General features: G+C 45.0%; 2 long non-coding RNA genes across 2 annotated transcripts in view; both read right to left on the bottom strand.

The window, feature by feature from the left end:
- Positions 1-16,461, bottom strand: part of LOC133277189 (uncharacterized) — a 99,860-nt gene that overhangs the window by 19,574 nt on the left and 63,825 nt on the right. The gene's annotated exons all lie outside the window — the stretch shown is intronic.
- LOC133277183 (uncharacterized) lies at positions 3,244-12,853 on the bottom strand. Its single transcript, XR_009746108.1, has 2 exons — positions 10,565-12,853; positions 3,244-3,647 (listed from the first exon to the last, which is right to left on the bottom strand). It is a non-coding gene; the product is annotated as an uncharacterized LOC133277183 (long non-coding RNA).

Here is a 16,461-nt window from a genome sequence, read left to right as displayed (position 1 = left end):
ACCACCGAAGACTTTCTTGGCTCTTAAATACAGACATTTTCTGTATCATTTTCTGTATCATTTGTTTATTCAGAAAAGCCCAAACATTATTTTTGCAATATTGATGCAGCTACACACTTCCTTTATTAATGAATGGCCTGATGTGACATTTGTGTGATACATCATACTATTTACTCCTTATTTGAGATGTAGAAGAGTGCAAATGAGTTATGTCCACGAGGAGGCAACTTGAACTATAAAAGAAAATTATCCATGAACCAGCCTTTAAAATCACAAGAAGAACGTTTGTTTGATATATTTTATCCCAACAATATGGCTTCTTCAGACATCAGTGAGGTAGGTCTCATCAATTTTGTCAATAACAGATTTAGGCCTACAAAATGGAAAAAAGCTATTGAAATACAAGGGTTTTTTTAGGACAAAATGGAATACAGAAAGAAAACAAAATAGGAAGAACCAAAAGAGCAACACAGCTTGAAACCAGCTTAATCCCAATACACAGTCACTATAAATTAGGAATGTCCTAAGCAAGAATGTAAATAGTCATGCCAGTCATAAAATGGAGCTTAATTATAGGCCCACAAATATAAAAAGTCAATTTTCCAATAATTATGTTGTGGTCATGGTGACCTCAGTGCAGAAGGCAAAGTTTACAAGAAGAATTAGTATCTGTGACTGGGATGTTAGGAAGTGAACACATACCTGAAAGGTTCCCTTTTTTATCCATGTGCCAGTTGGGTTAACAAAAGATTTTATTTCTCCTATAAATCTGTTCAGGTATTTTAGAAAATTTTACTTCTAAGTAACCTGATTTGACAAAAAAATCAGTCATTGCAATTCCTGTTGATGCCATAGGAACTGCTAGGTTTACAGCACATCCAAAACAGGCATAATCAATTCAGAAACCTACTTTTAGGCTTTTGTTTTTCACTAGCATGGCCTTGTAATTCATTCAGAAATACAGGTGCAGATGGTAGAAAAACACCCACAGATATATTGGTTAAGAATACTGTGATGCTGACAGTGTATTTGTGTTTGGACATACATGCATACAAAGTGGTGGAAAATCTTCTAAGCAAATAAAGTCACTGTGTTACCCTGAAGATCTTTGCTGTTCTAGTTATTGTTCTATTATTTCCCAGTAATTTAGCACCTCTTTCTTTTTTCTTAATTTTCCCAGCAAACATAGCACAAAACGTAGTCAGAGCAGATTTATCTGGGCCATGACCATTGCTCTCTGTAGAGTCACAGCGCTGCCTAACTTGCCTCCTGCAAGCAAAGCCAGATGCACGACATAGTGGTGTTTCCATCCCCGTGGGGCTCAGAGTGGTGTTCTTTGTAATGCAATAGAATATTTTTCTGTTACCTGTTTCAGATGGGGTTTGTGGGTGGATGAAATACTGCTTTGACAATGTGTTAGTATCCTCACAAGAATACACTTATTTATACCTAGACTTCTAAGGATTCATGTAACCCATAAAGCTGGAAACTAGCAAGAATCACACATTGTTCAGGTTAAACCCAAATGTTTGGCAAGGCTAAATTAAAGAAATTGACTAATTTATTCTGGAGCAATGGGAATTCAGTCAGTGCCTAAATTCAGACAATGGCTTTATTGAAAGCTACAGGACATCCCTGGCTTCATCTATGCATTGGTTTAAAGAAAACTGGAAGAAGTGGAGAGAAGGCCTACTTAAACCTTCTCAGTTGCAATGGTGTAGTGTGACATGAAGTCAAGGCTTATGCACTTGTAAGCGCATAGTAATGAACTTGGGAACCTTTGGATGCATGATCATGACTGAATACAGGAGCTATTCTTTCCTTGGATGTACGAGGAAGGAACACACAGACTAACTGGGATTAAATAGCTTTAATTTTGTTTATAAATACAGCAAAGGAACTATCTACCACCAGATACTCTAAGTAACAGCTCTTTTAGCTTTCAACTGTACTGTTTTTTGACAAATTAAATATGGATCTCTGTCTGAGCCATAGACTTAAAGGAGTTAGGCCTTCAGCTACCAAGTCTGTCCTGCAATAGCTGTGAAGGAGGCAAAAAGACACAAGGCAGATCTTTCTGGCCACCCGTTAAAAAAGTCCTGACCGGCTACTAAGGCAGGTTATCAGGTCTGGTGAATTTAAAACCTGCTAACTCATGCAGTGGTGATGGGGATGTTGGGATTGCAGCTTTCCACTGGAGATCCAAATTAAATTATAAAGTCCTGGGTGGTAAAGAGTAAGGCTAACTGGAGGTAGGTGGCACTCTCAGAGGAGGGTAGATAGCGGTTCCTCACCTGGAGACAACTGTTGTTCTCCAATGCCTCTTAGCATCAACACCCGAACATCAATTGTCACCTACATAGAATCATGGAACCATAGAATGGTTTGGATTGGAAGGAACCTTAAAGCTCATCCAGTTCCAGTCCCCTGCCATGGGCAGGGACACCTTCCACTAGACCAGGTTGCTCCAAGCCCCATCCAACCTGGCCTTGAGCACTGCCAGGGATGGGGCAGCCATAGCTTCTCTGGGCAACCTGTGCCAGGGCCTCGCCACTCTGACAGAGAAAAACTTCTGCCTAAGAGCTCATCTCAGTCTCCCCTCTGTCAGGTTAAAGCCATTCCCCCTTGTCCTGTCCCTACAGGCCCTTGTCCAAAGCCCCTCTCCAGGTTTCTTGCCAACCCCTTCAGGCACTAGAGCTGCTCTAAGGTCTCCCTGGGGCCTTCTCTTCTCCAGGCTGAATCAGGCCAGCTCTCTCAGCCTGTCACCAGAGCAGAGCTGCTCCAGCCTTTAGATCATCCTCATGATGATGATATGTGACAATACACTTTTTCATAAATTGAGTACAATACTACACCATTGCCAACAGCACATTACCTTCTCCATGCACAGCCTTTTTAGGCCTTTTTCAGGCCAGTTCAGACAGCTGCTGTGCAACTGGAGACTTTTTTAGCTGGTGCTTATTCATTGCTTTCTACTAAATTAGTTTGGCAGTTGGATGCTGGTTCCCAATGGACAGGTGTCCATATCAGAGAATGATGGCAACAATTGACACTAATTGGCACCCCCGTCGACTGTCTCACCAGCTTACAGCTTGTCCAGGTGGTTCCTCCCTCCCCATCTTTTGGGGCACGCTGGTGGTAAGTTTGCTCTGCTGCAGTTTCTGCTGCACCAGCTCTGAGACAAAGGAACTCCAGCAGTACACAGGAAAGGAGACAGGAAAAAAAACATGTGAGGCAATAGCCTGGTACAGCAAAACCTGTATTTTTGTATACACCATTTAGCAACCAACAGTTTTTGATATACAGTCGATGCAATGGTGAAGTTTACTGTGGTGGTGAGATCTGGTTGTCCAAGTCCTTGAGCAAGCATCAAGACAAACACCAAAATAAATGTGTCCAAAAGATATTCAAAGAAAACAAACTTTCCCCCAGCCTCATTGTAAAAGCAGCAGTTTCTCCTAGTACACAGCAGACAGGCTTTCCTTGTTTTATATTTTCTTCTATGTGAATTCATTTCCCAAAATGAAACTTTTTGATTAAAGAACTGTGCTTACAATTAAAGCACATTTTTTGACTAAACAATTGTCAACAGTTTTTGTAGGGATAGTGCAGGAAAGCAGTTAATAAAGATGCACATTTTCTGCTTTCTGTCTCACCATATGTCGTGGTTTAAACCCAGTCAGGTAACTTGTTCACTCACTCCCAGTGAGTGGTGCCAAGCTGACAACAATCAAGGTCCGTGTTCGTCTCCCCCCCCCCTCCCTGCACCGGGGCTCTCCCCTTCCCCGCTCCCGGAGGAACGGGGAGGAGGATCGAGAGAGTGCAACTCCTACGGGTTGAGACAAGAACAGTCCAGCAACAAATCACCACCGCTACTATCAGCTAAAACAATGATAAGGGAAAATAACAAGGGAAGAGAATACGATACCACCGGCCAAGAAAACGAGTTCCACCCGGAAGCTCCTGTCCTTCCGGGTAACTCCCAGTTACCCCTCACCCCGGGCATGACGTGCTGTGGTATGGAATACCTCCCCGGCTAGCCCGGGTCAGGCGCCCCGTCCCTGCTTCCTCACAGCCTCCCCTCCTCCCTGGCAGAGCACGAGCCTCACAGAGTCCTTGGTCAGGGTAAACATCACTTAGCAACAACCGAAAACATCGGCTTCACCAACGCTGTTCTCAAAACTAGAAGTCAAAACACAGCACTGCACCAGCTAACACAAAGGAAAAAACATGACTGCTACTGCTGAACCCAGGACATTATCCACCCCTTATTCCATACCATTCACGTCGTGCTCAGATCCCACATTTTCAATACACCATCGCTCTCCCACATATATACATCCATATACATACAGACCAAGAGGAAAAAAAATCATTTTCTTAGTGCATGGACCAATCCCTATAATGCTGCCGAGTCCATTCGGTCCATGATGTTCCAAGTTCATTCTCTGTTGGGATGATGGCTGGAGGGAAGTCAGGGCCAGTCGCTGGTGACCTGGAGACATCTAGTTGATGGGCTATAAAAGCATTACACAGCAGGCAACAGCATACAATTGAGTTCACTAGCTGTTTTCCCCTAAAATCAAATCCCCTTGAGGTATACATCGGACTTCCCCATCTTCCCGCATTACCCACCAAGTATATCCAGGTCCCTGAGCAAAAGCAATCCCACGAGTGGGTTTGCCTTTACCTGAAGCAGGAATAACCCAGACTGTCTTCCCCAGCAAATTCTTCATATGCACCACGGGAACTTTGTCCCCCTCTACAATATGTAAAAGTTCTGACTGGGCTGGGCCGGCCCTGTTGGCAGATCCTCTGGTGTTGACCAACCAGGTGGCCTTTGGTAAATGTGTATCCCAATGCTTGAAAGTTCCCCCACCCATCGCTCTCAGTGTAGTTTTTAACAGCCCATTGTACCGTTCGATTTTCCCAGAGGCTGGTGCATGGTAGGGGATGTGATATACCCACTCAATGCCATGCTCTTTGGCCCAAATATCTATAAGGTTATTCCGGAAATGAGTCCCATTGTCTGACTCAATTCTCTCTGGGGTGCCGTGTCGCCACAAAATCTGTTTCTCAAGGCCCAGGATGGTGTTCCGGGCAGTGGCATGGGGCACAGCGTATGTTTCCAGCCACCCGGTGGTTGCTTCCACCACGGTAAGCACATGGCGCTTGCCTTGGCGGGTTGGTGGCAGTGTGATATAGTCAATCTGCCAGGCCTCCCCATATTTATACTTCAACCATCGTCCTCCATACCAAAGAGGCTTTAACCGCTTGGCTTGTTTAATTGCAGCACATGTTTCACACTCATGAATAACCTGGGCAATAGTGTCCATTGTTAAGTCCACCCCTCGGTCACGGGCCCATCTATATGTTGCATCTCTGCCTTGATGGCCTGAAGTGTCATGGGCCCACCGGGCCAAAAATAATTCACCTTTATGTTGCCAATCTAAGTCCATCTGAGCCACTTCAATCTTAGCCGCTTTATCCACTTGTTGGTTGTTCTGGTGTTCCTCAGTGGCCCGACTCTTGGGTACATGGGCATCTACATGACGTACCTTCACCACCAGGTTCTGCACCCGGGCAGCAATATCTTTCCACAGTGCAGCAGCCCAGATGGGTTTACCTCTGCGTTGCCAGTTGCTCTGCTTCCATTGCTTCAACCACCCCCACAGGGCATTTGCCACCATCCATGAGTCAGTATAGAGATAAAGTACTGGCCACTTTTCTCGTTCAGCAATGTCCAGGGCCAGCTGGATGGCTTTCACCTCGGCAAATTGACTCGATTCACCCTCTCCTTCAGCAGTTTCTGCAACTTGTCGTCCAGGACTCCATACAGCTGCCTTCCATCTCCGATGCTTTCCCACAATACGGCAAGAGCCATCAGTAAACAAGGCATACTGCTTTTCACTTTCTGACAGTTTATTATATGGTGGGGCCTCTTCAGCACGCACCACCTCCTCCTCTGGTGACATTCCGAAATCTTTGCCCTCTGGCCAGTCCATGATGACTTCTAGAATGCCTGGACGACTGGGATTTCCTATTCGAGTTCGTTGTGTAATTAGTGCAGCCCATTTACTCCATGTAGCATCAGTTGCATGATGTGTAGAGGAGACCCTGCCTTTGAACATCCAGCCCAGCACGGGCAGCCGGGGTGCCAGGAGGAGCTGTGCTTCAGTGCCAATCACTTCCGAAGCAGCTCGAACCCCTTCATAGGCTGCCAGTATCTCTTTCTCAGTTGGGGTATAGCTGGCCTCAGATCCTTTGTATCCCCGACTCCAAAAGCCGAGGGGTCGACCTCGAGTCTCCCCTGGAGCTTTCTGCCAGAGGCTCCAGGTAGGACCGTTCTCCCCAGCTGCAGTGTACAGCACATTTTTTACATCTGGTCCGGTTCGGACTGGTCCAAGGGCTACTGCATGAACTATCTCGCGTTTAATTTGCTCAAAGGCTTGTTGCTGCTCAGGGCCCCATTTAAAATCATTCTTCTTCCGGGTCACATGATAGAGAGGGCTTACAATCGAACTGTAATTTGGGATGTGCATTCTCCAGAACCCCACTGCACCCAAGAAAGCTTGCGTTTCTTTCTTATTAGTTGGTGGAGACATTGCTGTTATCTTGTTGATCACATCTGTGGGGATCTGTCTACGTCCATCTTGCCATTTTATTCCCAAAAATTGTATCTCCTGTGCAGGTCCCTTGACCTTACTCCGTTTTATGGCAAAACCGGCTTTCAGCAGGATTTGGATTATTTTCCTCCCTTTCTCAAAGACTTCTTCCGCTGTATCGCCCCACACAATAATGTCATCAATGTATTGCAGGTGTTCTGGAGCTTGCCCCTGTTCCAGTGCAGTCTGGATCAGTCCATGGCAAATGGTAGGGCTGTGTTTCCACCCCTGGGGCAGTCGGTTCCAAGTGAACTGGACACCCCTCCAAGTAAAAGCAAACTGTGGCCTGCACTCTGCTGCCAAAGGAATGGAGAAAAATGCATTGGCAATATCAATCGTGGCATACCACTTGGCTGCTTTTGACTCTAGCTCATACTGAAGTTCTAGCATGTCCGGTACGGCAGCACTCAATGGTGGTGTGACTTCATTCAGGCCACGATAGTCTACTGTTAGTCTCCATTCTCCATTAGACTTTCGCACTGGCCATATGGGGCTATTGAAGGGTGAGCGGGTCCTGCTGATCACCCCCTGACTCTCCAGTCTACGGATCAGCTGATGGATGGGAATCAGGGAGTCTCGGTTGGTGCGATATTGCCGCCGGTGCACTGTTGTGGTCGCAATTGGCACTTGTTGTTCTTCAACTTTCAGCAACCCCACAGCAGAGGGATCTTCTGAGAGACCAGGCAAGGTGGACAGCTGCTCAATTTCCTCAGTCTCCAAAGCAGCAATACCAAAAGCCCACCGGTACCCTTTTGGGTCTTTGAAGTACCCTCTCTTGAGGTAGTCTATGCCGAGGATACATGGAGCCTCTGGACCAGTCACAATAGGGTGCTTTTGCCACTCCCTCCCAGTCAGGCTGATTTCAGCCTCCAGCACAGTCAACTCTTGGGATCCTCCTGTTACTCCAGAAATATAGATGGGTTCCACCCCTTGACAGCTTGATGGCATCAGGGTACACTGTGCACCGGTATCTACTAGAGCCTTATACTTCTGTGGGACTGATGTGCCAGGCCATCTGATCCACACAGTCCAGTAAATCCGATTGTCCCCTACCTCCACCTGGCTGGAGGCAGGGCCCCTCTAATGGTCGTCACAGCATTGGACACTTAAGTCGTGTTGAAAGGGATTATTCTTCGTTATCACAGGAGCTGGAGTAAAATCAGCTCTTCCACTCCATCTGGGAAACTGCTCACCAGAAACTGAAGCCGTAGCTCTCATGGGACGATCAGTCTTGGCCCTTGCTCCCCTCTTCAGTTCACTCACCCGTTCCTCCAAAGCTGAAGTAGGTTTTCCATCCCACTTTGTCATGTCTTCTCCGTGATCCAGCAGGTAAAACCATAGGGTACCCCGTGGCGTATACCTTCTGTATCTCCTCTCTTGAACAATAGGACGTCTTTTGTTAATAGCTGAGACGCGTGTTGGTACACGTGAGGAGCTGGATAAATCAGATACATCGTCCCTCAATTTGTCGAGGTCCTGGGACAGTTTTTTCACAGCTGAGATGATGGAAGGAGTGAGATTGTCTTCGAACTCTCGGAGTTTATGAACCATTTCATCCACTGTTAGTGGTACTATGTCATTCCAGGTCACTGTTGCCAATGAATGGGCATATGATGACGGTGCATTCCGTGTAAGTTTTCGCCACATGGGTCGTGTACATTCAACTTCATCTGGATCTATAGGTGTATCCCCGTTATTCGGCTTGATGTGATAGATCATCTCTACGATGGCCGATTCCCTCAGAGACTGGATGCCTTTGTCTATAGTAGTCCACTTGGCCGAACGACTCGTAACATCGTCCTTGTACGGAAACCTTTCTTTCACAGCTGCCAAGAGCCTCCTCCAAAGGCTGAGGGACTTTTTCTCTCTTGCAATTGCTTTGTCAATTCCCCCTTCTCTAGCAAGTGATCCCAGCTGCTTGGCTTCTGTACCTTCTAGTTCGTGACCATCGGCCCCATTGTCCCAGCATCGGAGTAACCAGGTGATGATGTGCTCCCCTGGTTGACGGGTAAAATCTTTTCGCATATTCCGCAGCTCGGTTGAGGTCCGAGGTCGAGAAGTTACCTCTTCTTCTTCTTCTTCGTCATGTGAGGATGACTCCTGATCAGATTCTGGACCGGGTGGTGAATTCATTGGTTCTTCATCTCGCTTCACCCTTTTTGCCTCCTTTTTGCTTGTTCTCTTGCGTACAGGGGCAACCGATATTGGTACGAATTGGTCCTCTGGTTTGGCTGCAGTGATTATCACTGTGGTTTGAGTAGCGACTGTACTTGTTGCTGGGGGTGGTGTAGCTACCGTGCTTGGAGCTGGGGTAACCGCGCTGTCTGTTGCAGTTGAAGTTTGAGCAGCTGCTGTACTTGCCACTGGGGTAGCTGCGCAGTTCATTGCAGCCAAAGTTTGAGTAGCGACTGTCGCTTTGCCCTCAAATCCGCCGACATTCTTTTCCTTTTGAAGGTGCTGGATAGTGTTGAACAAGGCCCTGTAAGCATAGGCCAAGCCCCAGCACGTTGCCGTGATTTGTCCATCTCTGGTATGGCCAGAATGACCACACACCTCATTTAAGTGTTTTACTAATTCTTCTGGATTTTGCAGTTGTTCGGTAGTGAAATTCCAAAATACTGGGGGGGCCCACTGACCTAGATACTTGCCCATACTATCCCACACACCCTGCCACTCATGGCTGTCCAGCCTCTGGGAAAATCTCTCGGTCCTCCTACATCGTCGTTTGACCCCAGACAAGACCCAAACCTGAATCTGCTTAACTCTTGAAATCAGTAGTGGGCAAAACACACTCTGTATGCGTGTTAGCATGGTGATTCCCATCACCATCAGCAAACAAGTCTCAAGAGCATTAAAAGGCCATTTAAAAAATTCAAAACTCTCAAATGTAAATGGTCTGGGGGAACGACTAGGAGGGTAAAAGGATGTCTCCTTCACAGGTTGAGCACCTGAGAAGGAGAAAAAAGATGTGTAATTGCTAAGCACCTCCATCATATACCTCCCAAAGTATAAAGGTGGTGACCACACTGGGAACATAAGCCAGATCAGTTTCATGATCAATGATTCTATTGTATTACAAGTCATTACCATAAAGTACAATGGGATAAAAACCTTAGCCCAAGCCCCACACTTGAAAAACACTAATACAGCCAATACCGGATGGACGTAAGATATGGTATACTGAAACTGTGAGATCAAGAGGAAAAACCTTGAGAGCCAATAAATCAGCATTGTGACGAGTGACTATCAATCCAGTCAGATCTGTTCTTATCTCAACCCCTCGTGCCCCACGTTGGGCGCCAAAAAGAACTGTCGTGGTTTAAACCCAGTCAGGTAACTTGTTCACTCACTCCCAGTGAGTGGTGCCAAGCTGACAACAATCAAGGTCCGTGTTCGTCTCCCCCCCCCCTCCCTGCACCGGGGCTCTCCCCTTCCCCGCTCCCGGAGGAACGGGGAGGAGGATCGAGAGAGTGCAACTCCTACGGGTTGAGACAAGAACAGTCCAGCAACAAATCACCACCGCTACTATCAGCTAAAACAATGATAAGGGAAAATAACAAGGGAAGAGAATACGATACCACCGGCCAAGAAAACGAGTTCCACCCGGAAGCTCCTGTCCTTCCGGGTAACTCCCAGTTACCCCTCACCCCGGGCATGACGTGCTGTGGTATGGAATACCTCCCCGGCTAGCCCGGGTCAGGCGCCCCGTCCCTGCTTCCTCACAGCCTCCCCTCCTCCCTGGCAGAGCACGAGCCTCACAGAGTCCTTGGTCAGGGTAAACATCACTTAGCAACAACCGAAAACATCGGCTTCACCAACGCTGTTCTCAAAACTAGAAGTCAAAACACAGCACTGCACCAGCTAACACAAAGGAAAAAACATGACTGCTACTGCTGAACCCAGGACACCATACTTTTCCATCACCTCTCAGAAAAGCACCACTACTTAAGTTGTCATCCAAAGTTTGGTAAACTTCAATAGGTTCATTAGTGTTTTTTTCTATAGGACCAGCAAAGCTCAAAGAGCTCTTAACGCTGTCTCTCCCCTGACCCAAGGTTAGGATTTCCCCTTTTTTGCCATTTGCTCAGACTATTTCTGAGCAATTGCATTTCAGAACAAATAAATACCCACATTTTCTCCCTTGCTTACGTGTTTTCTGTATACTTTTTCTTTGCAGCAGCCTGTATTTAAACCAGTGTGTTAAATGTCAGGGTTCTTCAGGTAATCTTTCATTGGGCACAAATGGCCTGCCATTAAGATGCAGATAAAACTACTTTCATTAGAGAACAACATGCAGAACTTTAAAAAGAAGTAGCTAAATTTTTGGCTTAAGCAATTAAGCCAGCATTGTTACGAGCTGTGTTGACATTGGGCAAGCCACGATTTCAGTGACTCAGCTAATGAATAAATGTGAGACTGTATCAACAGTCCCAGGCAAGCACCGGGGGGAGTGCAGTGGTATCAGTTGACTGGCTCTTTGTGGCAGCCTTAAAGTACCCTTGAATGTGTCAGTGGAGGTAAGGCATGCAGGCAACGAAGCCATGACAGCTGAATGTCAACAGGAACCTAGAACCTCAACAAGTCCCACCTTCCTGGTGACTCCAGCTGAAGCGTAGACATGCACTGGACAGGCAGATGGACCTTCAGCATTGCCTGTCACTTCCCCTGCTCCAGTGCTCTGCGTTGTAATGACAATTTCACCATGCAGCGAGACACTGCTTAATAAGCATGGGGAAGTGTTCACTTTATAAGTGATTTTGCTAACAATATGTTCAGCATCCTAATCAGGCCTTCACTTGGCATTTGCAGAACAGAAAACAGGATGTAAACCCAAAGCCAGTTGCTGCTGATCAAATGCATCCATCCGCATTTGTGGCTGAAGGAGGCACAAGATGCTCTGCTGCAAAGCAAGGGTTTTAATTTTTGATTTCAGAGCTGTGTTTTGGAGACCACTTGCTTTATTAATGTAAACTGCACATGACTGGTTAAAACACTGCCAGGAAGGAACATTTAGCATCTGGCATGCAGTATTTTCTGGTGGACAGCAACAGAATTTTTCTAAAAATCAGCCTTGGGGATTACACATTAATAGTAAGCTGCTATTAAGACATGCACAGAATACAGCAGAGACCTGTAAGTCTCTGTCTGGAAAAGCAGATCAGTATAGATCAGCAAGGACATCTGTTTGCTATAGGTAAGCAAATTGGCATCCTCTATGGAGAATATGCTTTGACCACTCGTGCATTCCCCTCCTTTCCAGGAGTAATGTCAGGACAAATGTCCACGCTGAAAAAGATAGAGTCCTTCCCTGGCTTCCCATTCCCATCCATGTATTTACACTGACAAGCCAAAATACTTTTTAGGGTGGGAGGGGATAATACACAAACAGCAGAGCCCTTCTGTTTGCACTGAATATTAGTTTACCAATAAATTGGTATCAGGAAGACATTCCTCCTATCTTCAGCATGTGCCCCAGCATTTCAAGCCCACTGAGCAGTCACACCGTATGTCTGTAAGCTTATCCTTAAGATGAATTGAAACCCAAGTCTGATTTTGGCTTACCAGTGCAATACTGTCTCATTTTGATCTTATCCTTTACATGTGGTAGACAGCAGCAGAGGGTAGTTTTTGGAGAGATAGTATAAATGAAGACAAATTGAAATGGTTCACAGGTCATGAGCAATTTCTGGCTAGTCTTCCACAAAGTAGGAACTAATGGGAGAATTTGTGTTGTTTCACTGCTAAGTCTGCAATTATCATAACTGTTGTAAAAAAGATAATTTATTAAACAGGGCTGCTGTGAACAGATCAATCAGAGTCTATACTTTGAAGAAAAGGATTCATAAATATTGCAGAATAAGCAAATCATACAAAAACTTCCTGTTTCAATCAGGACACGCATTTAGTCATAATGAAGTCAAAGCATAATGAGCTATTGCGTTTCTAAGTGCGTCAAGTAATAAGTCAGTCTGGTGCTTTCCCCCCTTACATAAACACCAAAATGGGGGATGGCAGCAAACACAACCAGAAGAACTCCTCTAAAAGGTGCATGAGCAGCATGAGAAACAAGGAAGGCTTGAGCTGGGAAATGACACAAGCCACCACAGAACACTGTCCTTGAGGCTGTCCAGAGAATTCTGCAGGAAATGGCCGGTATTAGCTTTCACCTTCATCTTCCATGCTGCTTTCCAAAGCATGGAAAACACTCTTGCTCTTCATCATGACACCAGGAGAGGAAAATGCAGAACCTGACCTCCTTCCCAATGTTTTCCCTTTTCTTAAGTAAATTTCTTTATAAATAAAATCCTATAGTTTTATACTTTTACTAACAATAATTTCATGTGCAGTGTAGGCACAAAAGTGGAGTGAGTAAAACAAAATCTGCAAATTACTTTATCATCTTACGAGAAAAAAAAACATTCCAGTTGGTTTTATCTGCTAACAGAAAGACTGGAAAATAATAATAAAGGTGGGCTGTGCCTTACTGCATGGGGGTAAGAGTAGTTCTCAATTCCCACATTCAATCATCTTGCATCTCTTTAGCAGGTACAGCATGAGATAAGGGCACTGGATCGACAGAGACCCTGAGCTCTTCAGCAGGCACAGGGATGCAGACAGTGCGGGATAATTTACTAGTGGAATAGGTCACCTGCAGATTAACATTCTCTGGAGCAAGAGGTGAGAAAAGTACAAAAAAAAAGGGGCTTCCTAAAGGTTTTTTTGATGTGAATCAGTGTGCACTACTCGCTGCTTAGAGATGGCTGTGCAAGCAGTCAACCCCTAAAAGGATTCCACTAACAGAAATGCACATGTGTTCCCTTACAAAATGCGTAACTCAGTGAGCTAGTCAGTGGCTTTTCATGAGATCCTTAGCAGGATCGTCTTTCTTTTTAAAGGGCACTAATACTTTTCATAGAAGAGAGATGATGTTAATAGAACATAATAATGAGAACACTTAGGACTATAGGTAACTTTCATCATATAAGTAGTGCCACAGAAGTCAACAAAGCTTTGTGCACTTCACTGTTGCAATTCTGGGTGCTTGTGTTATCTCTTTTTATTTTGAATCATTGAGATTTAGGTGAATATATTTTCTGAACTTTCTTTTTTTTGTATTTATATTGACACTTGCCATATACAGTTACAGTATAAATTTTATGAATGCCAGAGAATAAATTACCTCTTCCAAATACACCATCATACATCATGGACTAACACCTCTGCAAACTTCTGTTTCTCTCACTTTCACTTTTATTGTATGTGGGCTTAGTCCTGCAAACAATTACTTATGTCACTAACTTTATCTATGGAAGAGTTCTCACGGCAGTCTGAGGGCCCATCCTTGCCAGAACTTGCATGTATGGGCACATTCCTTACAGAAAAGAGCTTTCTGAGTAATAATTTCCACTTAAGGGATGTTTACATGACACTTAAAACTAAGAATAAACTCCTTCATTTAATCTTTCATTACAATGACACTTGAAGAAATAAAGAGATAAATAATATAACAGCTAATTGGCAGAGCATGCAGGCAGCTAAATTGAATTTTAAATACAGGAAGATTGAGGAATGAAATTCAGGCTAATAGGTCACTGCAATGCCTCCAGCTGGAGCAGTCATTTTTGTTAGCCCACATACAGAAACACTCAGCAGATTTGATTTAACACAAATGCATGCAGTCATGTCTGAAAATACACCAGCCTTCATAAAATAGTAAAGAAGCATTTTTCATGTACCAGTATGGCAGGTTACTTAGAGAAACCTTATAAGGCTGCAAAATATTTCACTTAGGTTAAGAGCACTTAGTAGAGAGAAGTAGGTGGCTGTGCACAAGCAGCTGAGAATGGGGCTCATCCCTCCCTACATGCAGGGTAAATAAGATTTGCACCAACAGCTTTAGGCTAGGAGCAACTGCTTGGGCTCACTCCACAATTGAGGCCTTCTGGCCACCACATCCATACCAACAGGAACACAATCTCTGTCAGCTAATTCTCATTGCTCTGTGTTTTTATGGGAAACACACTGTAAAGAACACAACCCAGCATCTGGGATGTGCAGCAGCCTGTGTTTCATTGCTGGTTTGTGCACTCAAGAGGGCAGGCAGTTTTCTATACAGGCAGGGATCCTCGCAGAGGACTTTCATGTGACTTACTGGGTTAATAACTGCATGTGGAGCAGGTCAGAACAGTATTTGGGCCATGTCATACTTCTAACAGAGAGTCATTGCACAACTATATTTTTATGAATCACAAGCATTGAAATAAGAGAGGCTGAAGAGTTGAAAGCAGGAAAAAATACTGTTACAGTACATACACTGCTCAAAATACTAAATAACACATATGAAATTATATCTGCAATAAGTATTTTAGTTAAGTTTCAAAACAAGCATATGGGCAATAATTTTAAATCCACTTTTAAACAGACTTTGTGGCAAAAAGTGGACTGAGCAATTTGTTGGTGAGTAGATTCCCTGGATAGCATGCAGGATTGGTGTCTTCTCTCCAGTCTCACATAGTTGCAGTGTGCAATGCGTGGAGACGGTGCTTTTGTAAGGCAGCCTGTGATTCAACAGCATGTAAAGGAAAGGAAGCCTGAGCTTTCCTGACACAGATTTCTTTGGCCCTCTCGTACTCAAAAGAGCAGTCACACCTGTCTATGGCACTTCTCTGGAAAGAAAAGCGCCTCCGAGTCAGACTTCAGAGTCCAGAGATTTGCACTACCCAATTGAGTGCCTTATTGTGTCCTGTTGAAGTAAAGCCTCGCAGCACACAAGTGAGGACATGCTGGCTGCAGAGTGAATATCAGCGACCTGGTGATAGCATCACTGTCTGCAAAGGCAGAGTGGCTGAGCATGGCTATGTGAGCAGGGAAAACTGGAAAGTGATCACAGAAAATGGGAGTCAGAATGAAGGAGGAAGGCTTAACAACAGGGATGTGAGGAAAATGCAATGGAATGTTAGAGGAAAGGGAAGGGAAAATGAAACAAGAGGCAAGGAAGGAGGGGAACATATCTGAAGGTAAAGTGATTACAAGACTGACTGTCCCGGGTTCAGCAGTAACAGTCATTTTTCTCCTTGGTAGCTGGTGCGGTGCAGTGTTTTGACTTTCGGCTCTGGAACAGAGCTGATAACAAGGATGTTTTGGTTTGGCCAAGGACTTTGTGAGGCTCATGCTCTGCCAGGGAGGAGGGGAAGCCGGGAGGAAGCAGAGACAGGACACCTGACCCAACCTGACCAAAGAGGTATTCCATACCACAGCACATCATGCCCAGGAGGTAACTTAAAGTTACCCAGAAGGGCTAGGACTGCAGGGTTGGAGGAGGTATGGGTCGGTGCTTGGTCGGGCCTGGGGGAGGTTAGTTATCGGTTGGCTGGTGGTGAGGTGTTGTATTCTCTTCCCTTGTTATTTCCTTTATCATTATTATTATTGGTGGTAGCAGTAGTGATCTGTGTTATACCTTAGTTACTAAACTGTTCTTATCTCAACCCGTGGGAGTTGCATTCTTTTGATTCTCCTCCCCGTCCCTCTGGGAGTAGGGACAGGGATATAAGATGGGGGGAGTGAGTGAATCAGTTGCTTGACCGGGTTTAAACCACAACACTGACAAAAAAAAACAAAACAAAACAAAACAGCAATGGAGATCAAGAGGAAAAAAGCAAAGTCATGGGAAATAAAACTTTACATCTGTGAAAATCAACAGAAACTGAATAGAACTTAATAGAAAGCTGAATGATACACATGAAGCTGTGGGGCTGGATGCGTCGGTGGCAGGGCTCAGTGTTTAGCACTAATCGAT

This window comes from Pezoporus flaviventris, unplaced genomic scaffold (genome assembly GCF_033815535.1).
Source record: "Pezoporus flaviventris isolate CSIRO_AGI_PZ_B2104156 unplaced genomic scaffold, CSIRO_AGI_Pfla_v1 ptg000052l, whole genome shotgun sequence".
Classification (NCBI taxonomy): Eukaryota; Metazoa; Chordata; class Aves; order Psittaciformes; family Psittacidae; genus Pezoporus; species Pezoporus flaviventris.
Note: the sequence above shows the minus strand (reverse complement) of the source record. Positions and strands in the feature narration are given on the sequence as shown.